General features: G+C 34.8%; 1 long non-coding RNA gene across 1 annotated transcript in view; it reads right to left on the bottom strand.

Moving 5' to 3' along the window:
- LOC118161315 overlaps nucleotides 1-25,815 on the bottom strand; it is a 106,140-nt gene that overhangs the window by 60,294 nt on the left and 20,031 nt on the right. The window contains exon 2 of the long non-coding RNA XR_004747940.1: nucleotides 14,882-14,971. This is a non-coding gene — a long non-coding RNA (uncharacterized LOC118161315). The remainder of the gene's footprint in view (nucleotides 1-14,881; nucleotides 14,972-25,815) is intronic.

Below are 25,815 nucleotides of genomic sequence, written 5' to 3'. Positions count from 1 at the left end.
CTTCTCTTCTCTTCTCTTCTCTTCTCTTCTCTTCTCTTCTCTTCTCTTCTCTTCTCTTCTCTTCTCTTCTCTTCTCTTCTCTTCTCTTCTCTTCTCTTCTCTTCTCTTCTCTTCTCTTCTCTTCTCTTCTCTTCTCTTCTCTTCTCTTCTCTTCTCTTCTCTTTTCAGGAACAGGTAGTGTATTAAAGTCTAAGTTGATGTAAATAGGAGTTTCCATTTGTCTTTTCATACTTTGGTAAAGTTAGAAAAAAGGCAGATGGGCAAAACATTATTTTTGGTTCCACATCCAACATATCTTTAGTGAATGACTGTGTACACTGACTGAATGTATACATTGTAAGTTAGTGCATTTGTTAAGCTGCTAAAAAATTACTGAACAGCCAGTAGTTTATTTCTGTAAAGTCTTAATTAGCTTTAATTGCCATAAGTCTATTTATACCTATTTTCATCCATTTATTCAGTCTTTCTTTGTGTTTACAGAACCAATATAAGAACCTCTAGACCGTGATTCTGGAAATGTTTTGCTAATTCAAACATATATGAACCACATGATGTATAATTTTCAGAACTATGTCTACTTGGGCTGCAATTTACATTAAATTGCTGTTTTGGTTAAATGGCACCTTAGCTACCAAGCAACTCTTTGAATAGTTGTTTCTTTAATTATTATTTAATTTTGTGGTTATGACTGGTTTTCAGTTAAAGAGGGTACTACTGACAAATTCAATTAAATTAAAATAGAGGACTTAATGGTCCATGCTAATGATTCATTTCATACATAATATTTTATCATTTTCTGTGCAAATTTATAATGAGTGCTTAGTTTGTATTAATAAATGCTTACATTTAGTCTACATAAACTATAGTGATTAAAATACTTTCCTAACGATATCTGTTGATAAATGTTTAAAAAAACAATTAGTTCCTTACTTTAAAGCAGTTTTATCGGCACAACTTTCAATAAAAATGGATATTTTGTCATTAAGAGGGAAACAGAGGTATAGGAATGTAATAACATATCCACTAGTAATATATATTTATATATCTAAACAGCTCATGATATGCATATTCTATGTTCAAGAAAGCAAACTTTGAAGAACGATGCCAATCAGTTCAACGTGCTATCTGATTTTATAATATTGCATGAAGGGAACGAGTTTGATAAATCACTTTTGCAGGTATCTGAATTAGGAAAAACTACTTCACTATTCCACAGAAGAGGAATTGTGGTTTCTTGTTTTTCTAAATACCATGTGTAGGAGTGATAGGTTAGGTAAGTACCTATTACAGTCTTGGTTTTACATTTTGCATCTTCACTGATGAAGATATATTACTTTCTAAAGTCAAACTTCTGCCAAATTTTTTGTGGTTTTTGTTTCTGAAAATTCCATTGTAAAATATGTTGATACCAAATCTAATGTTATTTACTCCTGTTTCTCAGGAGTAAATTATTTGATTTTAAGAATGAACACAGATCACGATCACCAGGATCATACATCAATGATCTCTGCCAAGTGCTTCATGAAAATCAAAAATTTAAGTTTGCTTTTTTTCACAAAGAGTGATGGTGATATATTTTGCAGATTCCATCAAGAGCTAGTGAGGATGCATTCTTGAAATAGTTAAGTCCTCTTTTATGTAGTCAGAGCTCCATATATAATTTATTAGTACTCATTTATCCTATGAGAATGTCAGCACAAGCATAAAGTATTTTTAATTTAATTTTTATGCATAAAAAGAAAAAGGAAAAAAGAAGATATATTTGTTTTTGGCTGTGATCTTTTGGTTCCTGGCTTTTTCCAGAAGAAAGAGCTGAAAAATGAAATTTGGTTTTCAAATGTAAGTGAATAGTCATCAAAGCAAAAGACAGAATTGACAGCACAATCTAGGTTATACATTTGTGTGTTTCTCCTTAGGTCCACAAAGGTATAGATGTTCATCAACAGTCATTTAAGGAATCAAAATAAAGTGGTACTATATCTTACATTGTCACCTCCTTTCATTAAGTTTTATTTCAAAATCCATTGATTTGTTTCAATATGGGGTTTATGGTTTCTCTCTCTTTTTCTCCTTTTCTTTTTAATCGCATGCAATTGTATTTTCAAAGGTTATTTCTCCTATTAAAGCTGAGTCAAGCACAAGTTGATTAGAAGTGAGAACAACATTAATATGTGCCTTGGCAGAACCTTTGCAAGGCTGCCTGAGCCGGTGTTGTCCCTCAAATATCACCTCAAGCACCATATCCTCAGTAACCCTTATTTTCAGACACCTGGCCAGGGGTGGCCTTGACGTTGGGGTTGTGCCACCCAGAGTTCATAGCTGCTGATCTACTGGGGCTGCTGACTGGAAATCGATCATAAGACAGCTGGTGTTCAACATCAGTTTCACTGAATGACAGCAGAAATGCTGGGACTGGGTGCACCTCTTTGCCTCTAGGGTTTAACCATTAAACTGGATGGTAATAGCAACTGAAGCCAGGAAAACTGTAATTATCCTCCTGCTCTTCTTGAGGAAATATTTTCATATATAGCTTGCTATTTATCTGGTTTCCCACTTAAAGGTATGCTTGTATTGAAGTACTGAGGATTCCCAAGTGCTTTGTAAGGAAGGAAAAAATAATAATCTGTTCAGAAATTCCAGGTGTTTACTTTTTTAAGTTAATAAACCATGGAGTATGTGTAGCTATCAGCTACACCATGCTCATAACTTCACTGTCTGGGTGGATCCCTGCTGCAGCTGATTGCCAAATGGTATAGGTTACTGGATGCGCCTATATATGGCTTTGTTGTTGCTGTTTCTGCCCACCAAAGGGGTGGATGTAGTTTCATGGCACTGAAGCAGCATACAGGAGCAACTCCATGGGGATGTGAGTGCAAACATGTACACTCCTCCAAACTGTTACCATCCAGTGATTATCATAAAAAGTTGATAGGCATTTTTAATTCTAATATTGACCAACACAGTCATATGTATATTGTCAGGAATATTTTCCACTAATTTTTGGCTATAAAATTTGATGCCATGATTACATAGAAACACAGTTGTTTATTTTCCAGTGTAGTCTTCAAAAATAATCTTCAAGGGTCAGCCATGTTTACTACCACAATGTTAATGGTTTAGTCCTCTAAATAATTCTTCATGAAGAAAAACAGAAGCATACTAAAGTTTGATACTGTTATTGTAGCTCTCTAGATGCCCGTGTTTGAGATTTGTTCTTTCCTAGAAAAACTTTCTACCATGGGAAAAGCACATGGACTCAAACGCAAATAATGGGAAAATATACCAAATGGCTTTCCATCTTTACACTATTGGATTCTGGTAGCTTTCACACAAATTTCACTGGTACAAACTGGATCGGTAAAAGGGTGCTTACGTCACCTCAAGCTGAGGGACAGAGCTCCCTCATCATGTCACATTTCTTTAGTCATTTCAATAGAGTACTCAAAGCAGAAGGAAAAAAAAAAAAAAAAAAAAAAGATTTTTAGCACATCTGGAATTTGAATTGTCTTCTAAAGTTTCCTGGTTTTCTTTTCTTAGTTTAGAGAGGGAGTCCAGGGTCGTTACATTTTTCACTTTGATGTCAGCAGTTCAATGGGTTGAATTCAGGCCAAATGAGTTCTGATTGTGATAATGAATAGTGTTGGGTTTAGTTATTGAAAACGTTGCTATCTTCTGTTCTTCTAGCTCTCTACTACCTTCCATACCAGTCTGATAACAAGATTATGACCTAATTTGTTCAAAGTCAATATTTAAGCTGTAATAACACTGTCTTCCTGTGAATTATTTTCTCCAAGACTGATGATGTGTTTTACAGAAAATGATAGAAGAATATTGTCTGTCTTTAGTCTATCTTTCAAGGTGGCTATCAGGTCTGTAAAATATTATTCAATTTAGTAAAATCATCTTATCAGTGGCATAAAAAAAAAAAAAAAAAAAAAAATGATCAAGCCTGTCTCAAGTCTCTGCACTATTTTTTATTCCAGAAAATTTCACTAATTATTTATTATTTTTAACCATAGACTAAAAGACAATTTCAATTATTTTTAAGTAGAAAACAGATGTTAGTGAATTTGCACGGGCTAATTAACTTTCTACAAATACCTCACTGTGAGTTCAGAAAGATTCAAATGCAAAAATTAAATGTATCAAAAGAACACAGTCTAATATGCCCAAAATGAAGTAGAATGATCTGAAATGTGAGCAACATATTAATGGTTACTCAGAAATTATTAATTTATTATTATTATTGTTATGTGATAGGAGGGGAAGGAAAAGCCTATTGCAAATCTTATTTTAAAACTACAACAACAAAATAATCTTCCCTACTTCTCACTGTAAAAACTCACTGACCTGACTTTAGGATGAAAAGGAAGTAGGGGCTTCTGTGTTTATCTCATAGCAAATGCAGTAGTCTCTGTATCCAGTACAGTTGTCTAAGTACTAGTTTAGAGGATGAACTGAAGTTTCAGAAGTTTCCTTGAAGCTAGCTGAATTTCTCTGGTGAAGCCATGTTTTCACACACAGATCTTTCCTCAGTTCTTCAATGTATGAATGTGATGGGACAATGGTGTCAAGGAAGACACTGATTTCTCAGGACTTTAAATGTTTTGTTTACATGATTAATTGTCACTGATTGTCTTTTGCTCCTCCAAAATACCTGCCACATTGTTCAGGTGTATAATTCAGGACTTTACTTTAAGACAGCTGCCTTTTCTACTGTCTGTGTAGGGGATGGCAAGGTTCAGTACTGACCACATCAGATTTGAACTTGTTATTGCCTTGAAGCAATACACCTCATGGGGGTGTATAGAAGCCAAATAAGACTTAGCAAAACACTGCTTAGGTGCAAGAAAATATGGAAAGAAGGAAGAAATGAAGGAGTGAAATGAGAATGCACAAGGATAGAAAGCCAATATGTAGGAATCTTCTTCAATCATAAGAAAGAGACAGAGAAAACCTGGTACCAGACTTCAAACATATGAAAGGTAGCTTCAAAGAGAAAGGTCAGAGATTATTGCCCATGTTCACTGAAGATACAACAGAGGATGATGCTGAAAACTGCAATATGGAACCTTAAATTTAGATTTTAGAAAAGACAAGAGAAAAAATAATCTCTCTCACTTTAAGGGCAGTGAAGTAAATGAATAGACTGCCTAGGGATTTTTTGGAAACCCTGTACTGGAAGTTTTTAAAAACAGGAGAGACAAACATCTGTCAGGAATGATTTAGGTACAGCTGGTCCTGCCTTGGGGGAGGAGGAACTGAACAATCTTTCTAGCTCACGTTTTGCTATGAATTTGTAATAAGTAACAATAATGCTTCAAATGCTTCATTGGTAAACCTTGTGATGTCAGTCAGGTACGGACAGAAAAGAAAAGGTGACAGCAAGAAAAAAACGAGAATTTACCAGTTCTGAGGATCTTCTGGTCCCCCACTTACACCTTTCTTTTCAGGAATGTTTCCACCAGGAAAAAAAAAAAAATCAAATATGATCAAAACAATTTTTATTAATATTTTGATGTGCCAAAGCATAGAACGAACATTTGAAATGTAACATGGAATATAGGTAAAAAGATGAAAAATATAATAAAATCCAAAGAGAGGCAAGGAGGCAAGGTAGCTGCCATGCATGGACTAAGTCTTTTATTCGCACTTAAATGCTGCAAAAAGACATTTCTTCATTGAGTCAGTGTACTACTTAACAACTTGCAACCAAACCCTGAAACAATTAAGATGCACCAGATGATTATAACATTAATGTAGACATACAACAATGACATTCTTTTCCCTAAAATTAATATGCAGAATATGCAATATTTTGTATTAAAATATATTAGCTGAGAAGCTGATATATGTGACACACATATATACAAATATATATACAAAGCTGATTTTATTTGAATACTTTGTTGTAAGGTATATGCATAAAACAACAATGTTAAGACAACCACATCATTTTTTTTTCTTTTCATCAATTTTGAATGTTTAACCACAGAACCATAAGACCATGTTTGACTTTATAATGGAATAAAAGATTTTCTGTTGCTTAAATATATAAACATTTAAAATTATATACATACATACATACATATAATTTTAAAATTGCTTTAGGTTTGGGCCATTATTTTTTGCAACACTTTAGCCTGTTACAGAAGCTAATGTTTTATTTGAAATATATATATATATATTTACAAGGTGGAACTAAAGCACCTAAACCCCATCATCTAAGAGTACATTTAATCAATTGACACATCATAAGCATGCTATACATTTTTCTCTCTGTAAGGTCACAAAGAAATTTATTTTTGTATCTTATTCAAATGTATGATTATCATTTTTCCAAATGACACCAACCTTATTATTTCAAATATAAATACTGATTTTTAAAACATTGGTTGAGCTTTACTATCACCTTTGACAGAAGCAGGTTTATTTGCAAGCATGCACCTAGAAATCCTGTTTAAATACATATGGAGAACACATACTGAGTGAAGTATTTTTTGTGATCAGCTCTATGCTGCATGCTTTCCTTCTGTTCCCATTTTACAGAACACTGGTTTAAAGGTAAAAATTAACAACTGGCATATGTATCAATCATTCTAGAATGTTCTTTAGTCATCACTGTGCATACACATGAACAGTATGATAAAATCTGCAGGACATAAACAAGATCTAAATGTTTTTCTACTCATTTCATTGATGATTTCATCATCACTTCACTATAGTGTTTTCTACCTTGTACATAAGTGAGGGTTCAGTTACTTGACTATTTCTTACTGGATGAATTGAATATGTATTGAAATTGACTTAATTTGAATAATTCAGCTAAGATCTATACCAACTATCTGGTGTCCTATTCATATATCTCCTCAGAAAAGTCATTATATACAAGATAGACTTGACCACTAAAGATCTGGAGAATGGACAGTATCCTTAGATCATTCTTTCTAATGTGGTGTACTGTCTAGTTGCCACAATTGGTGAGAGAATGTGGGTGGGCAAAGCAGCAGTAAAGAAGAGGCAGAGTTTTGTCCACAAAGAAGCAGAATTTAAACAGCCTAAAGAGCACAGGTTTTAGCTTAAGCCATTTCTGGCCAAGCTTCACACCTTTCATTTCTAACCCAGTGATCCTGTAGCCTATTACAGATATGGTAAGTTGTGTCAGGAGCTGCATGCCTGAACTGAACACTCTCCTCCTTGATCTCCAGGTCTGCGCAGAGCCACATACATTTCTGCATGGCTTGTGCTAGAGAATTTTGTACAATCAGTCCCCAAATTCAGTGCTCTGTGGTGTGGTCATACATGTGCAGCCTCAAAGAGGGAAAGAAAATTGGAGTAGGCAGGGGTCAGTGACAAGTGGCCATGCACGGCTGGTGTGTAGATGAAGTGGAGTGGAACAAGGGCAATAGAAATGATGGGATCTTTTTTTCCCATGCTCTGACAGCAAGTTGGAAATATGTTCCTTCTCGCACACACATGGTGCAGAGTAAACCACCTTTCAGCATAAAAAGAAAGCATTTATAGACATAAAAGGCTAAGTACAGCTCAGTTACAGACCTGAGGGCAACATGTGTTTGGTGACAGGGAGTGTAAGAAGCACTGAATATACCAGTTAATACTTCAGAGGTTATTTTTCCCACTGCAGGTTTCCCTTTAAACCTGCTTGTTTATCGATACTTAAACAGATCTAACAAAGCCCAAGTAAAAATCTGAGAATGAATACTTCTATGCCATAGAAAGTTTATATGATATTTGAACAAAAATTAATATTAGAATAAAAGTACCCTACATATTATATGTACTGTTTGCTAATTAACTATGTTAAAATGTACTAAAGATTCTACAAAGACACTGAAAAGCAAGTTAGTGAAAATCCTGGAATATGGACAAAGGAAAAATAGCAAACATTTACAATTGTAATATCCCAATACAGTTCTATTAACTGCAGCTCTTATTTATTCCTCCATCCTCCTGTTCCAAGATGTACACCTTGTCTTTTTTCTTTAGGAGGAACAAAGATCATGGAACAGATTGTAAGTGAGGCAAATTGCATATCTGTTTACAGTTTTGTTACACATATTCTATATATCATTTGCAAACTATTCCCCAAAGAAATGGTATCAAACTTTTGGGGAAGAGAGAGGATCTGATGACAATCTGTTTTCATTTCATTTCTTTTAGATACTCCATGATATTTCATCTGCTTTATCTGCTTAGATTCATTTCTTGTACTGTAGCTATTACTTTCCCACCATTACCCATGTGTTTCCTTTTGTTTTTTTTGGCTTTAATGTTCATTAGCTATATTATTTGATTTGATGATGCCATTGCAATTAAGAGGAAACTGATCCACGTTTCTGAGAACAGAATCTTATTTTGTTTTGCAAGCACTCTAGTTTAGATAAAATATAAAGAATTCTTTTTTTTTTTTTTTTTTTTTTAAACACACACAAGTTTAAAAATATAGCCATATTCCAAAATCCTTAACTTATGCACACATTTGATCTGCAAGTTTTAACACCAAGGTAATTTTACTTGGATGGTTTATGAAGTGATTTAGCATGAATGCCTTTACTTTTTAAGCTGCAATACTTAAAAATAAAGTTATTCTGTTCTTCATCTTTTCATCTTGGTACTGTCAGCACTGAGTTGGTTTGAACAATAATTATTAGACAGTTTTGACTAAAAGATAACTTCAGCTAAATACCAGAATTACCAAAAGTAAGTGCTCAGGAAAAAGAGGACTCCTGTGAAATGAACAGAACTATTAACAGCACTTGCCAAAGACAAAACTATTAGCAGCACTTTGGAATACCATTTTAGCTAAACAAAGATCCATCAACTTTAACAAAAGTTACATGGAAGTATTGCTTTATAAAAATACTGTTTGAGAGTAAGACCCCCCCTTTTATTTCCTTTTTCTTTTCTCTTTTTCTTGTCTTTTCTCTTTTTTTGTCATCTTTCTTTTTCTCCTTTCCTTTCCTTTCCTTTCCTTTCCTTTCCTTTCCTTTCCTTTCCTTTCCTTTCCTTTCCTTTCCTTTCCTTTCCTTTCCTTTCCCTTCCCTTTCCTTTCTTTTCCCTTCCCTTTCCCTTCCCTTTCCTTTCTTTTCCCTTCCCTTCCCTTTCCTTTCTTTTCCCTTCCCTTCCCTTTCCTTTCTTTTCCCTTCCCTTCCCTTCCCTTTCCTTTCTTTTCCCTTCCCTTTCCTTTCTTTTCCCTTCCCTTTCCTTTCTTTTCCCTTCCCTTCCCTTCCCTTCCCTTCCCTTCCCTTCCCTTCCCTTCCCTTCCCTTCCCTTCCCTTCCCTTCCCTTTCTTTTCCCTTCCCTTCCCTTTCCATGATTTACATCTCCCACCCCTCTCCTCCAAAATATGATAAGCTTGATCTTAATGTCAATACCACAGGAAAAACTCCTTTAAATCAATGGTGTGATACTAGCCATTTACAGAGCAAAATCAAAACTTTCGAGATAAATATTATTAAAATATTTGATAATGTCCTATCTTGTAATCTAGAAAAAAAGTATAATGAATATATTTCAACTTTAATTATTTAAACAAACAAACAAACAAAGAAAAGACACACACACCAAAACCAATTTTGCTCTTAGCTACTTGATGAAACAAAGTGTCTAAATCCAGCCCAGGGAAAACTTTCTCATTGTCAATCAAATTTCACTACAGGTTCATTAAGTGAGAAATGTTAGGAAATAAACCAGTAACATTACAACGTAAGCTCAGTGTATTTACATGCAATATTTGCTTATGCAGGTAATTAATCATTATGATTAATTATACTAGAAAATGAATAGATTATTTCAGTAAATCAAGATTACTTGCCTATGGGTAGAGATCTATAAGCTGCATATATACACATTCACTAATAAATGATAAGGATCACTGGTGAGGCTGGTTACAGAGCTTGGGAAAAATAGCAGTTACTAAGTGAAACTGCTTTTGGCAACTATTGACCTTTGAATTCTTAACCTGGAGGATATATAAACAACACAATGTTCTCTGGCAAGTTTTCCTTGATAACCTGCTGGAAAAGGGACAGAATATCCTCAAGCCATTTTGCATGCACAATTTAACAATTATGTGGTCAGAGGAAGGATGATTCTGTTAAGCTGCTGGGAATGGTAGATGTTTACAGGTTTTACACGTTTACAAAGGAATTTCAAAATCTAAAACAACATAATCAATATCAGCTCTTATTCCTCTATACTGAGATAAATGATATTGAACACTGTGCTGGGAACACATGCACACACACACACACACAAATAACAAAAAGAAAAGAAAACAACAACAACAACAAAAAGAGAAAGAGAGGAAGGATTTAGAATGCATAAAGAAGATTATGTGAATTAAAATCATAGCACAATCAATCCTGACTTAAGGACAAAATGTTAAAGGGATGTTGATTTTTTTTTCAGAAAGAGAAGAAAAACTGTTTAAATATTTTTAAAAGCAAAATATTAAAAGAAAAACAACAACAACACAACTAAGCCCACATTGAAAATCATTTCAGGTTTCTACTGTCAGTGAAAAAAAATCAAATCTGTATCAAAATGTAATTTTGGATAATTATTATAATTAAGAAACATAGAAAATGATAATATAAATGATAATATAAAGTGCTATAAAAGTATAGCACTACTTTTACTTTAAAAATATTTTCCCTTTAAATTTATATACGTAAAAATTTTGCACTATAAAGACTTTAATTCCATGTCAAGTTGTGAATGCACACAGAATTTTTCTTTTGAATTTCTTTTAATTCTCAGCCTTTCCAGGTCTTCTTGGTTATATTCAGGAGGCTGAAAGGAAGAGGAACAGCACATCCCAAATCCTGCACTGCCACGTTTTTTTTTTTTTTTTTTTTTTTTTTTTTTTCTAATTGGTGTTTCCACACTCTCCATGCATTCATCAATCAGATGTAAATTACAGCATGCCTGATTGGGTCTCCTTCACCCTAACCATTCCCTGCTGACTGGCAGTGCTTGCCAACTGCTGCAGCAAGCAAGATGAGAAGCTGTAACAGCACCTTGACTGTTTTGGTAGGTCTTTGCTACCACTACTAGCACAGATAACAACTGCTTGCTTAACACCTATTGAATGCCTTGAGCACAATTGTCCCATTGAAGAATGCAGCTGTCATCCTTGATCAATTAGGAAACATCATTGCCATAAAGTGATACAAAATAATAGGTCCATAAATTCAAACACTATTCCAATTTCTATGATAGTCTTTTCTTTCTATCCTTTATACTGGAAAAAAAGCACAGAAAAATATCAGGGGGGTCGGGGGGGGTGGGGGGGGGGAGAGGTCCAAAAGTGGCACAGATAGTGAAAGATGAAAATAAGCTTTTCTCATAATACTTAAACCTAATGTATGATCAGAGAAAATCCTATGGAATCATTTTTCTAAACAAATCAGGAGAATGGGCTGTACATCACTGTTTTAATAAGTATGCAATCTAGAATACTATACTATTGCCACCTACAAATTTAATGCCCTGGCATTATTTTATGGTTCCTACTCTGCTGCAGTACAATTCTCATGCTGCATAAGCATGAGTTTAGCATATTTTAAAGAGAAATGACATCTAAAATCACTCTCAAAATATCATAATCCCATCCCCATTTTGTCAATAAATCATGCCACTTTACATAGCCTAAGGTGAGAGGCTGGGACTGGGACCAAAGTTTGAAAGGAAGCTTAAGAGAATTTTGTATGAGGAGAACAAAGAAGAACCGTGGGAGAAGAGCAGAGATTGTTGTTTGGCCAAATGATAAAGGTAAACCAATTATGAAAATGCAAAGACTGAAAACATTTGTTTTACAATTGACATGTACCATTTTAATGGTAGCATGAATAACACTGCATTACACTGACCTTAACAGTATTTTCACGGAGCAGGGGGAGTGAGTCCTAGGGGATGTCACTTTTAGAGAAGCACAAACAGTTCAAGAACAATTTCCTTATTGTGCTAAGCAGAAACAGGCTTTCCTTCATCTTCACATGTAGATGTTGTTTTGTTCTGTGTTTTTCTTGAACCAACATCTTGAATACAACATTCTGTTTTTGAGTGACTAAGATTGATGTTCCTTCATCTTTGACTGAAAACACCAAAAGTGAGCTCATTGTTTCTGTGCCCAGCACTGTGCAAAGGCTCTGAGGCATCCAGGATGGAAAGGCAGTATTTTGTACTGGACTGAGGTTTGAACATCAGGAGTGGCATCTGGAGGACAAGCCTTTGCATCTTATGTGAGAAGCAACTCTTCCATCTGGGGTACAGAATTCAGACCCTGCTATAAATATCACCCATTGCATGGATGTTGTAAACCTTGCCAAATCTTACATAAAAGTGCACAACAGAATTTTTCATATAATTTAATGATCCCTTGAACTTTGATAATTTCTAATGTCCCTGAGTCACCCAACAACATTTCTAACATTATTTGTATATCACAGTTTAATAATTAATATATCAAAAAATATACCTTTATATAATATGCTGTGTGTTTTGCAATTCCAGGAAGTGGGAGTGTGGGAAAAAAAGGAGCAAGAGAAGAGATTATGGATAATGTGGCATGAACATAAAAAACCTGATCTAACTGGAGTGGTCAACTGAAACCTGAAAGAATGGGAGATATTATTGGCAGCTAGAGCAAACAGAATAGTTTGTTCTGCTCCCACCTCTGCCATTGCCTTGTGGCCAGACTTTCAGCAAGATAATTTTCAGCTTCTGTCTCTGTGTCTCTATTTACCACCTGTCACATGTGTAAAACTATGATACTCTATGACATTTGGGGATGGGTTTCTTAACATCCTCTGCTGATAATTCTTTTTTTAATATCTGAAGCTCAGATCCCAGTCAACAACAAGTATGTATTGCTTTCACTGAGTCTTTCCCTTGTTGACCCAGTGGAGTGAAGCAGCAGCTCACCCAGTACTGCAGAATTCACCTCTCCTTTTTCCAAGTTGCCTCAGGCTGATGAGCTGTCTGAGTTGCATGCCTTATCAGCTAGGAGAAAGCCAATGGCACCATTTTTTTTGAATATTTCTAAACATTTCTTCAGGCACAGTTACTTCACACATTTAAAACCAAAATCACAAACAGCTCTGAGTTGCCAGAAATTTCATTTCTTCAGCAAATAAATTCTTTCCCCTCCCCAAAATATTCACTCTGTGCTACTCTGTTACATCATTTTCATAGATTTATGGAGAGAAAGACTGGATTCATCAACAAAATATGATGGAAAGAAATATATTTTCCCAGGGTTAGAAGTAGAATATTGTGGACCAAATTACCAGGAATTACCTAAAAAGTTAGAGATGAACCAAGAAAGAGTCAGTTGCTGTCAAGGAATAAAGCTTCAGGATTAAAGGTTACCCATGCACTGGGAGAGGGAAGGCAATGCTTAAAAGAGACAAATTATTCAAGACATTAGGATATCCAAGAGTATAACTGAGTCCATGCCCCATATAGAGCAACAGAAGAGGGTTGGGAAGGGCTTCAGCAGATACAGGTACAAAAGAATCCCAGGGGAAAAGTTGGCAATTACTATGACATAGATGGGGTGCTGGGTGGAAGAGGGTTTTATAAATAATGTCCAAAAACATAATCAAGAAAAACAGAGGAGCACCTCCCTAAAAGGTAGTTAGCTAGGACACTTTTACTATAATGAAGATTATTGAGACTTCAAAGAACTGAATGCTACCTGACATGTCATGACAATTATAAGACTAAGTAAGCAAGCATAGGGAAAAAAAAATAAAAAGGAGTTCTGAAGCTCTGTGTTTTAATTCATATCTTCCCACTCCGAAGCCTGAAAAAAAAAAAAAAAAAAAAAAAAAAAAAGCTTTATTAGAAATAATTAAAATGGGGCATGAAATGATTCCCAGAATAAACTGTAGTTTATAGAAGTGAAGTATAATGCCTTCTCTACCCTGTAAAAATCCCTACAAACTAGAAATGCACAGAATGAAATAGGTTTTGAGATATTCTCAGTGAAAGCAGAAAGTCACTAACACATCTGTAATTGCCAAGGGGACTATTCTTCATAAAAATTTATATACTCAGGAAGCCCATGTCATCACAGCCTGTTACAAGCAAGTATTTTGCTGTTCTGCAAAACACCTGCATAAATACACAACATAAGTGGCTGTATTAAAGTACTTATCTCTGAATATGGAGAAGACTTCTTTTCTGGATATGTAAATATTCCCATAAAAGGAAACACAATAGCAGACTGACAAAACATTTCCATTAAGGCTCAAATTAAAAAATGCAGCAGTACATTTTTCTTTGTTTCTTACTTTATAGACCATCCTTCTGGAAGGACTCAAAGAAGAAATATGTTGGAACTCAATTACCTGTGCTAGTGAACCACCTACAGAAATTTAAAAATAGCTGCCTCTCACAGATACCCAATGTGAACCAAGTGCTTTTTTATGCGTGCTTCTCATGTCTCATTAATTTAATAAAATAGAGTATGTACCTTTTCACACTGCTGGAAGAAGCCCCAAATGGTCATTAAACACTAAAAATATCTCAGTGGCCAGTGAACTTTTATCTGATAACTTAAATTCCTTGCTTTGCTTTACCTTTGATGAGCAACCAAATGAAGGTCAACTAGCTACACCTCAGTCAAATACACTTTCTGTATCTGTGTGAAACACCAAAAAATAAACTCTTAAAATTTGGTGCATCCCTATGAAAGCATCACAGATCTTCAAAAGTGAATTGGAAACCTTGGTCATTTGTAAAGATTGTTTCCACTTGGCCTCAAACTCCTTTATAAACCATATGGTAGTAAGGTACAAGGTAGGTCAGATCCAAATGTCTCATACATCTGCAGAGCCAAACATTTACTCACCCTGACTGACAGATGAAGGCAGCAGTCAGCAGGTAGTCAGCATCTCAAACCCTTTTTCCCCTGGTGTTCCAGTTCTCATGCTTGTCCAACCTGGTACAGAAACAATAAATGAAGGAAAATCCTCATTTAGAGAATTTCACTCCACTTCATTTTAGCAACCTTTAGCATTTGCATACACCTATCATGAAATCTTAATAAAAACTAGTCTGCTATTGAATGGCCTTTATTTTTAAACCTACATTAATGATCTTTCAGGTGAATTTTTTTACTATTTTTTTTTTTTTCCCATTATTCTTTTAGCAGCACTGCATCAGATAAAGGTTCATTTCTTGCTGTAAAAAAAAAAATAATAATAATAATAAATCTTGGAACCTTGTAACTTTTCTAATTGATGTATTCTTGACTTCAACTAGCACATTTTCACTAGAATTTTCCAATTGCATTCCAATATTCTTCCCATAATTTCCATTGTTTCAGAATATCTCCTCCTCTACACTGACCTGTCCATTTTGGACAATGAAGTACTGCATTACTAATGCTAGGAATCCTTTTTTAGGATCCGATGCTTTCATTTGTGCATAGGAATCTCTGATCTATATTTACAGTAGCTTTATCATTTAACAGATGTTTGGACAGTTACAGTCCCCTCTGGGACAGTACTGCGTGGTTTTGAACTACTCCAGAGTTGTTCTATGAATATTTTTCCTCACTCTCTTATAGTCCTGGGGGTCTCTAACAGATGCTAATTGCAGTTTCTTCTTTGTTTTTTTGATAATCTAGTCTTACCCAAATTATTCCACTGCTGCCCTCATCATTATCAAATTGTATCTTACTGATTTTCAGGGTTTCCAGCAGTAGATAAGACCATATTAGCTACATCTTACACACACACAGCATAGCTTAGAAGTTTCATATGTGCATATGGAGATGGTGAGAGCATTCAAGAAATAGGGGCTTTTGGCAGAGAACATCCCACACCTCCTGTCCTTTCAGAAATATGCCTTGGAATAATTAGCAGCTTCATCTCAACTTCCCAATTTGCCACAATGCTCTCAGATATTATGCTGCTGCTCCACAGCTTTCAAAGGGTTTTATCATACTGCATGCTGATTTGTTCACTGATGCAAATGCTTAAGACATTAAGAGCATGACCTTGAGGCATATTTAAATAGTTTGTGTTACATGAAGGTTGCCAACTCTTACAAGTGAAGATGCCATATTATGTTATAGTGCCTTTGGTCATCATGCATTGCATGTACCCTGAGGCCATTCCATTATAACTGTCTTCCTTGCTTTAGAGAGAAGGGAACTTTTCACAGCCATAATAAATGCTTAGGTTGTGCTCCATCTTTTAGTTCATCAGAGGCAGAAGGCAAAAAGTATTTTCATAAAGTAGCAAATATGCCAATTCCAGAACTTAGGACTCCGGTGGAGAATGAAGAGGCAGACAATGCTATCTATTTATAGTACATTTTGCTTGAATCCCTTCTTTTGTACACAACAGCCATGGTCTTTCATGCAGAACCACTGTAGATGGACAGCTGTGTGTCTAAACATCTGTGATGAACAGAACTCAGATGGGAGCTTAAAAAAAGAGAAAACGGCATCAACATATTCATAAGTTGGTGTGGGAACAATGAAAGCACATATTGTAGGTCTGAAGGAAAAAGGCAGAATCAGCTTGTAAAAAAAAAATAAAAAAAAAATTCTCCATGAAATTATTTTTGCAGATGTCAGCATAGTCTTTCTGCCTGATTTCGTGTAGCATTAAACTCAGGAAGGAGACAAAAGATGTAGTTTTGACCAGCCAGAAGTTTCAACAAAGCACCTATAAATCCAAAAATCAAAATCAGAGCATAACTTGATCCAGAAGGATTGTAATACCTCAAAAAAAAAATGAAGAGGAAAATAAATAAATAAATAAATAAACTGCATTAGCTCTGTCTAACTTCTGTGTAATATGTGTAATATCCAATAAAGATTAGACTAAAGCCAAAGGTGCACAGATAATAATTTTGGAGCCTCCCAAGGTTCCTTCAGTATCTTCAACTTGCTTTTTACTTGTGAATAAACAAAGTTTAATGGTTTAAAAATATATGAATAAAAATAAATTAAAAATAAAATAAAAAATCTTGCATTGCTGACCAGACATCAGCCTGAAAAGCAGATTTTTTTGTTTTCACTTATACTGATGCTACCTTAATTTTTGAGTAGTTCTAATGATAGCTGGCAGGAATGAGAGGATATGACTCAAAGCAGTTTAAGTAGTTTATTATCAACATCTCTCTCCTGTAGAGAATGATAATGAAGCATATAGATTGCATCTTCACCTGAATTCTATCCCTATTATTCATTTAACTGTTTAGATGATTTCTAGACCTAACTAAATTTTCTTTACATTTAAATACATTGCCAGAATAAGATATAAGCACTCTCTTTCTTGTCTTAAAAGATGATGCATAAAGCTCTAAGTAAAAAAATATATGACCCTTGGCTTCCAAGTTTCCTTTCCTCTGTTCATAAACAATTTCCTGGAATACCTAGTGGAACCCACTTAAAGAGGCACTGAAGCTCAGTAGGATATACGTCTACTTATAGATATTTCCAATATTCAGTGGGTTTGGCATGTACAAAACTGATGGGATATTGCAGACTCCAGCAGAAGGATACATTTCTAAAATATATTGCATCAAACTGTATATGCCAGTACATTATACAGTGTCTGCTGCACTGGTTATCTGCTATCTCTTTTTACTGTTCATATGCAAGAGAAATTCAGTGTTCCTAGTGTGGAGAAAATCTAAAACTTTCTTACTTGAAAGTTGAAATGTAATAATTTTCGCTCTTTAAAACTGCATATATCTTTTTTTAATAATAATAATAATAAAACAACAACAACAACAAAACACTGTTTCCAACTTATTAATAAACCATAAATGGGAAAAAGAGGTATCTGTGAGTTATAACAGAGTGGTAACTCGGAGTTACCTACAGACAGACTATTTTTCTCAAATTTATGTGTTATTCAAAATTAATATATAAATTTCTCTGAGTGATTCTTGTCTTAATCATCAGTATGAGAACAGTACGTTGTGGACAAAATAAGGATACTCATATTTTGAGCTGCGTTGATGGGATATAGAGGTCACACATTACGTATCTAGATTCCCTAAGCAGCAATCACAGCTCCAGTGTAAGCTCCAGAATTACATATTCACAGTCCTCCTGCCTTCTGGGATTGAGACAGTCTTGATCAATAAGAGCTTTTTAACTAAGAAATAATAGAGTAGTACTCCATTTCCAGGGAAAGAAAAAATAAAATCTAGCAAATGACAGTAAAGATGATAAGCTGAACAATCATTCATTTATTAGCCACTACCAGGATCTAAAGTCCTTCCTTGTTCCTCATCCCATTCCCAAATGTTGACATTATTCAAGTTTCTCTTAGACTCTTCTGTGAATCTCCAAGGGTGGAGAAGTGATTCTGCCTCTAAAATTGCAGTATTATCTTCGCTGGAGAGAGATCTGGGAGGGGAAGCATTCACAATCCCTTGCTTCTAAAGAGTCTCCTCTATGAAAAGGTCTTCAGTCCTTTCTCCCTCTTAGGCCCAGGCTCCAGACAGAACGCCCACTCATTACATTCTTTGGGCAGAGATCAATTTTCCTCTTCTCTCTTATTAAACAGAAGCTGCATCTGGCTTTGCCTGAACGCAAGGACAAAGAACAAGGACAAAGGATCTGTACATTGATATGCAGTTTCATATCTTTCACACTCATAACTGTAATGGAAGAAAGACCTGATGAACTTGTGCTCAGTCCCAAGCACAGGATTATCATTATGTATGATGATACAACACTGTATGATGGAGTGTTGAAATTCCCACTGAGCTGTGGAATTCCTGTTCTTGGAGACTTCCAGGATTTGACTTTGAATAATACAACTGTCTCTGCTTTGGTCAGAAAGTCGAACTAGTGACCTCCAGAATCACAGAATCATAGTATGGTTGAGGTTGGAAGGGACCTCCAGAGATCACCTAGTCCAACCCCCCCTACTTAAGCAGGATCACCTAGAGCATGTTACGCAGGATGACATCAAAGTGGGTTTTGAATATCTCCAAAGAAAGAGACTCCACAACAACTGGCAGCCTGTTCCAGTGCTCTGTCACTTGAACTGTAAAGTTTTTCCCCATATGTCGATGAAACTTCCTGTGGTTCAGTTTATACTCATTACCCCTTGTCCTATCACTGTCCACCACTGAGAAGAGTTTTGCCCCATCCACTTTATATTGTCCCCTCAGGTATTTGTAGAGGTTGATAAGATCCCCTCTCAATCTCCCCTTTTATAGGTTAAGCAAGCCCAGCTTGCATAGTTTTTCCTCGTAAGACAGATGCTCCAATCCCTTAATCATCCTCATGGCTTTGTGCTGGACCCTCTCTAAAAGTTCTACATCTCTCTTGTACTGCAGAGCCCAGAACTGGATACAATATTCCATGTGTGGCCTCATCAGAGCTGAGTAAAGGGAGAGGACCACCTCTTTCGACCTGCTGTCCACCCTCCTCCTGATATAGGCTAGAAAGTCCCTTTCATCTTAAATTTTTTTTTCTAACTCTCACCATGCTGGCCTTGTGGACAGTAGCAAATATTTTTCTTGTATATTGTATAGTCTCAGAAGAATGAAGAGAGGTAATTAGTAGATATGGCAAACTGAAAGACAATTAGCCATATCAAAATAAGCCATGCATAGAGCAATCATGAATGGAAAATAAAAATTAAGAGACATTAATGTAATTATAAAACATGAATACAATACATTTATTTACCCAAGATTCATTGTGCTAACATAGACAGATATCTTTCATTGGTTAGATACACTGCTTTTTTGGTGTGTCTTTTTATTTTGCTGTAGATGAATTGATTTAGACTTCAGTAGCTAATAAGCAAGCTAATAAATTAGCACAAGAAAGGCAAACAAAATAATCAGGTGCAAAGAATGTGTCTGTATACTTACTGTGTTAAGAGGAGAGAAGAACAATTGGGGTAGAGGAAGCTTAGTGAAATTTAGTGTACTACTGGACTGGAAGAAGCTTCTCAAAGTTTAGACATGAGTTGTATGTATCACTTACAGTAATGGTAATGACTCAAAATATAGGAATGACATTTGCTGACAGTTCACAGAAAGATATTAATGGAGGGGAAGAGAACTGGGTAACTCTGTGGACTCAAGCTGTGAAAGAGGAATGAAATGGAACAGCACATCTTGCTATGTTGAGCACCTCAGAAGCTGATAACAAAAGTGTATTACAAAATTTGAGGTTCTTCAGCTCAGAATGACAGAATTATCAGATATATTATTACATCATCGAATGATTATAAGCTGCCAACATGATAAGGTTGCTGAAAATACATTTTTGATTCTGGGATGTGTGAAGTGAAGAGGGAGTATAACTAATAGCTGACAACCCTTGTGTAACACTTTGTTTAGAATACTGTCTACATATATGTTCAAGATGACAAGAAAGGATGCCGTCCAGAGGGACCTTGACAGTCTTGGGAATTGGGCCCACGCAAACAGTATGATGCTCAACAGGGCCAAGTGCAAGGTCCTGCACTTAGGTTGGGAAATCCCCAAATATCAGTACAGAATGGGTGATGAATGGATTGAGAGCAACCCTGAAGATAAGGACCTGGGGGTATTCATAGACAAAAAAAAGTGAATATGACTGGCTGAGGGAGTTGGGGTTGTTCAGCCTGGAGAAGAGAAACTTCTGGGGAGGTCTTATAGAGGTCTTCCAGTACTTGAAGAAGGCCTAAAGGGGGAGGGACCCTTTTTCAGGCAAAAAAAAAAAAAAAAAAAAAAAAAGATGAGGGGCAATGGTTTTAAACTAAAAGAGGGTAGATTTAGATTATATATTAGGAAGATTTTTATTATTTTTATTATTATTATTATTATTATTTTTTTAAGAGGGGGAGGTAAGACACCAGCACAGGTTTCCAAGAGAAGTTACTGATGTCCCATCCCTGGAAGTGTTCAAGGCCAGATTGGATGAGACTTTGGGCAACCTTATCCATGGAGTAGAAGGCATCTCTGCCCATGGTAGGGGGGTTGGAACTTGATGATCTTTAAGGACCATTGCAACTCCAAATATTCTGTGATTCTATCATTCTATGATTATGCACACTTTAGTGAAGTTAAAGGAATTTTAAAATGAAAAAAAAAAATAAATTAAAATTTTAGTCACATTTTTTCACCTCTTAATTTTTGGAATTGTTTTTCACTCATGGATAATAGCTGAGGCTTTAGAAAGGTGTACCAACATTATATTTTTATCCAAGAACAAATAACATACGATTCTATAAAAAGGACATAGAAATTCTGTACAAATGAAAATGGCAAGAGAAGGAGACATGAACTGAAGAGTATGAACTGAAGAGTATTTGGACCTTGAGGAAAATATGAAGAACTGACCATAGCTATTTTTTTTTTTTTTTTTTTGGCCTGCAATTAATAGAATTATAGAATTATCAGAATAATAATTTGATAATAAATTGAACCCACCCATAAGTGTATTTGCATATTCCAAACTCTTTAATTTTGCTAGAGGAAGAGGATCCCAGATGGTGAATAATGTGTTTGCATGTAGATGCTTCAAACCTTGTTTATTTGTGAATGGAAATGGAAGTTTTGTTTGCTTTGCTGTCTAGTGAAAATATCAGGGCACTTGTACAACAAACTTGTAGTGTGAGGAAAGAGCCATAACTGGTCACTTCAAATTTAAAATACTAATAACAATAATAAATAATAATATATATATAAAAGCTAGTTTCTGATTCAACAATTACAAGGGCAGTCATTTTGGGAAGAGGGTCTCATTCTGTTCCTTTGAACAGAATTCATTACATCTATCAAGACCAGTTGATATAGGTTCTCTTTACTTAAAATAAATCTATTGTAAGTATTTACAGTGGGATTAACTGAGGTATTGCACTATAGCACCAACTTTTTTCCTATGGCTGTAAAAAGATTCTATACAGCTATCTTAAATTAAGATGTTGAGATTTGGCTAAATAAATCCCTTCTTCAGTGTGCTAAGTTTCTCATGAAACAATGAATAGATATTGCTATTGCCAACTACTTTAAAGCCTAAAGTCTTTCATCCAATATTTGTCTTAACACACTACTCACCACCCTAGGTGCTCATTGTTCTGATTTGTTTGTTCCTGGTAAACCCAGGACAAAATTTATGTTGCTACTGCCACATACTTTTACAATGAAATGATTTAAAACATTGACTAAGAGTCAAAACTGAGACGTGACAGGTATCTGGAGAGAGACCCACAGGCAGTATGTACATCATCATACATAAAACCACAACTGTTACTAGAGCTGATATGTATTTCTAATAAACAAAAGCTAAAAGGTAATATGACAAAATGTCTGTTGTTTAAGCAACTTGTAACTTTTATATAAAAAGAATGAGTCTGAAAATAATAAATGACATCTATTTCTCTTGATCTGAAGGACAATTCAAAAAAATGAAGCTTCTGGCACATAGATGGTACTCAGAAACCATGTTATAGGAGTCTTCAAGTTCTAAAACCCACATTGGATTTGGGGGCCCTGAAAAATTATTGAATATCAGGCTTGACAGAGTAAAGACTATTTTAGAACCATATTTGTCCAAAATAGCAAAGTTGTGAAAGAAATATAAATATTGAAGAACACATATCAAGATTTCTGATTAAATAACCGTCTTACTCAGGATCATATTCAGTTTCCCTAGTCGGTAATTATTGATTACAGGATTACATTTTTTTTCTGCTAATCACTCTGCCCTTTTAAATGTAAACATCAAGGAGTGGGTGTGCACTACTCTTATTTACATAACACTGGACTACTGTGCATGTTATGCAAAGATCCATGGCACAGCAGAATAATACCTTTTTCTGCAAAGCAAATAACACAAGTACTTTATACTTTATATATATACACACACATATATATATGTAAATATATATTTATATATGGGATTCTGTCTCTTTCCTTCCTGCAAGCTAAGTTTTCACATGACTGTTAGAGGTGTCCTGAATTTGCTAATGTTTAATAAAAGAGCAATAATTTTGCATAACTGATTATAATTTGTGGCAATTGTGTTTTTGTCATTTCAATCTACTTTAAGCAATAATTCTTTATTTATGCTTCTAAATTTGTTTGAGTCATAAAGGCATCCCTTGTTATAAAAAAAAAAAAAAAAAAAAAAAAAATCAAACAAAAATGCAGATTTCTACCAGACTTTATTTCAGTAGAAAATTTAGTTGCACATCTTATTTTAATGTTTTCCTATAAGGATTCAAAAGTCATACAGTTATGGTTTGCTTATTCATTCCCATGTTTCTAGTCACATGTTCAGCCATATTTTATCTTTAAGCAACACTAAATTGCTATCAGTGGCCCCAAAACTTTATCTTTTTCTTTTTTTTTTTTTTTTTTTTTTTTTTTTTCCAAATATTTTAAAATATGACAGAATAGGCCTGCAATAAGTGTCGTGTTAGTATAGGAGCAAGCAGATGTGGTAGGTTGGTAAACACAGGTTGGCAAACACAGGTTGGTAGATGATGACTCACAGTTTCACAGTGATGAAGGTCAAGCTTTCTGAAAGCTGAAGACAACCATATAAAGACCTAGAGGATATGAAAAAAAAAAAAAAAAAAAAAAAAAAGTGCTGCTTTAGTTAAGGTCTAAAAGTGATCCTTCAACTCTTCATCTCTCAGTTTCTTATATGTCCCCAGTTTTGTCCAGGAAAGGTCACTATCTTACAGTTAAAGACTCTCTAGACAAGATCAAATGATAGCTTTGATGTCTTTCCATATATGGTTGCTTATTCTTTGAATAATTTTGTCTTTCATTAATATCTTCTGTCACATATCTTTAATTTGTTTGAATTGCACCGAGTTAGTAGCATGAAAAAATAAAATATTTAATTTCAAATTATTTTCTGTATATTTTTTTTTCAAGAAGCACAGTTTTTTTCTGATGTAGAATAAAGTGAATACATGCTTTCTTGTTCTTGACATGTAAAACCTATTCTTCTGGCACAATAGTAATATGCTTAAAAATGATTATCTTTTATTTGAATGATAGCTAACCTGTTAAAAGTTTTCCATAAATAATACATAAAAATCATAAAATATAATCTCTCATTAGATGATATTTCTAATTTTATGCCTACCTGAAATAATATGTTGTCTCATTTTATATTTCTAAATATTTACAAAGGTTCCTATAGGTTGTATTCTTTTAAATATCATCCAAACCAGCTTCAAAACTTTACATTGACAGAAAAAGAGTCATATTTAAATGAGCTTTAAACAGTGACTGATGGTAATTCATAATCTTTAACAAATGAAGCCATTTTAAATTACTAAAAACTGTATTTTTCTTTAAAGTAACTAAGATTAATATTTTTCCTAATACAAAATTGTATTTTATATTTCTAGTACTGATGTTGGTTAATTCTTATTATTTGTTTCTATCTGGGTAATGTCTGCAGTATGTATAAGTGTGTATGTATTTCCCTGAAATTAAGAAAATGATATGTCATACTGAAGAGACCACAGTGAATTTATTTGTCATGAATGACTACAATGATTAAAACAAATGGAGAGGTAACTATATCAGATGGAGATCTGTTTCATTTTTTCTAACCAAAATGGAATTCTGCTGACTTAGAGCAAAATGAAATAATGTCATATTTCTTTTTCACTAAAAACAGAAACAACTGTTGCAGCCTTTCCTTCAAAAAATCAAAGTAACTTTTCTGGCCAGCAAAGTCTCAGCACCATCATAGCTGCAGGAGACTCTCCCAACTCCTAAGCACTTAACATTGTTCCTGATCTTTGATTTTGACCATTTGCCACAGGTCATCACCACATCCATCCTTTTTGAGTAGGGTCTCATTAGCACTAATTTTGATTACTGTCTCATCATTTTCTCTGGCCTTCAGACACTGCCCTACTCATATCAGTACGGATTGTTGCTGTAAGATTCACTCTGCCAGATTCATTAGTGCCAGTCCAAACCTTTGCATCCTTGCTCAGTCTCATCATTGACCATTGCATTAAATATAAATTTACATTCTCAGATCACCTCACTGTCTTGTGTAACTTTTTGATTCTTATTCATTACTGCTAAGAGACAAGAGATGGTAAGTCACCGATGCAAACATTTAGTCTATCATTTAGCTAAATTTCAGTGCAGGTACTAATGTGGCTTTGTCCAAGTTGTTCATTTAGACTTGAGAAAATTTATCTGGAAAAAAATATTGAAACTGTGTCATTACTCAACTTCCAATTTCTGCTAAAGCCATTTTCTGCAGTGTAACTTATAAACCTAGACCTGTTTACTGTTTATCCTAGTAGCTTTTTTTTTTTTTTTCTGACAATTTCCTTGCATTTGCTTATTTATTTGAATCCACCACAATTTATCCTCCAAGTCACAAGGTGAAGATGGTCTTTGCAATCTTTTTGTACTACTTGGCATTGCAGAGTTCTAGCTCCTTTAGCTGTATGTGAATGTAAATAATAAGCAACAACATCCCTGTAATATTTACAGAGGTCAGGACTACACCAGGAGCAGCTTCATGGCACAGTGCATTCTGTAGCTGTAGTAGTACAGCTGTCAGGATTACAGACCCAGAAGCTTTTTAGCTTTCGTAGATACTTTAATTTGGATCCAATCTGCAGAACACAGCCGTCCTGTGCTTATTGAAGGTTAATTCTAGACATAATTGAAAAACATAATATATAATGACCATCACCCTACCCCCCAAAGAAATCCAAAACAAAGAAGCAAATAAAATTAAACCTCCTCATAAATTCGAAATATATCATCACACAAAACTGTGTTCTATGTATCATTTAAATATCAATACAGTGC

Source organism: Oxyura jamaicensis, chromosome 1 (genome assembly GCF_011077185.1).
Source record: "Oxyura jamaicensis isolate SHBP4307 breed ruddy duck chromosome 1, BPBGC_Ojam_1.0, whole genome shotgun sequence".
Taxonomy (NCBI): domain Eukaryota; kingdom Metazoa; phylum Chordata; class Aves; order Anseriformes; family Anatidae; genus Oxyura; species Oxyura jamaicensis.
This window is presented reverse-complemented; position numbering and strand designations above follow the sequence as displayed.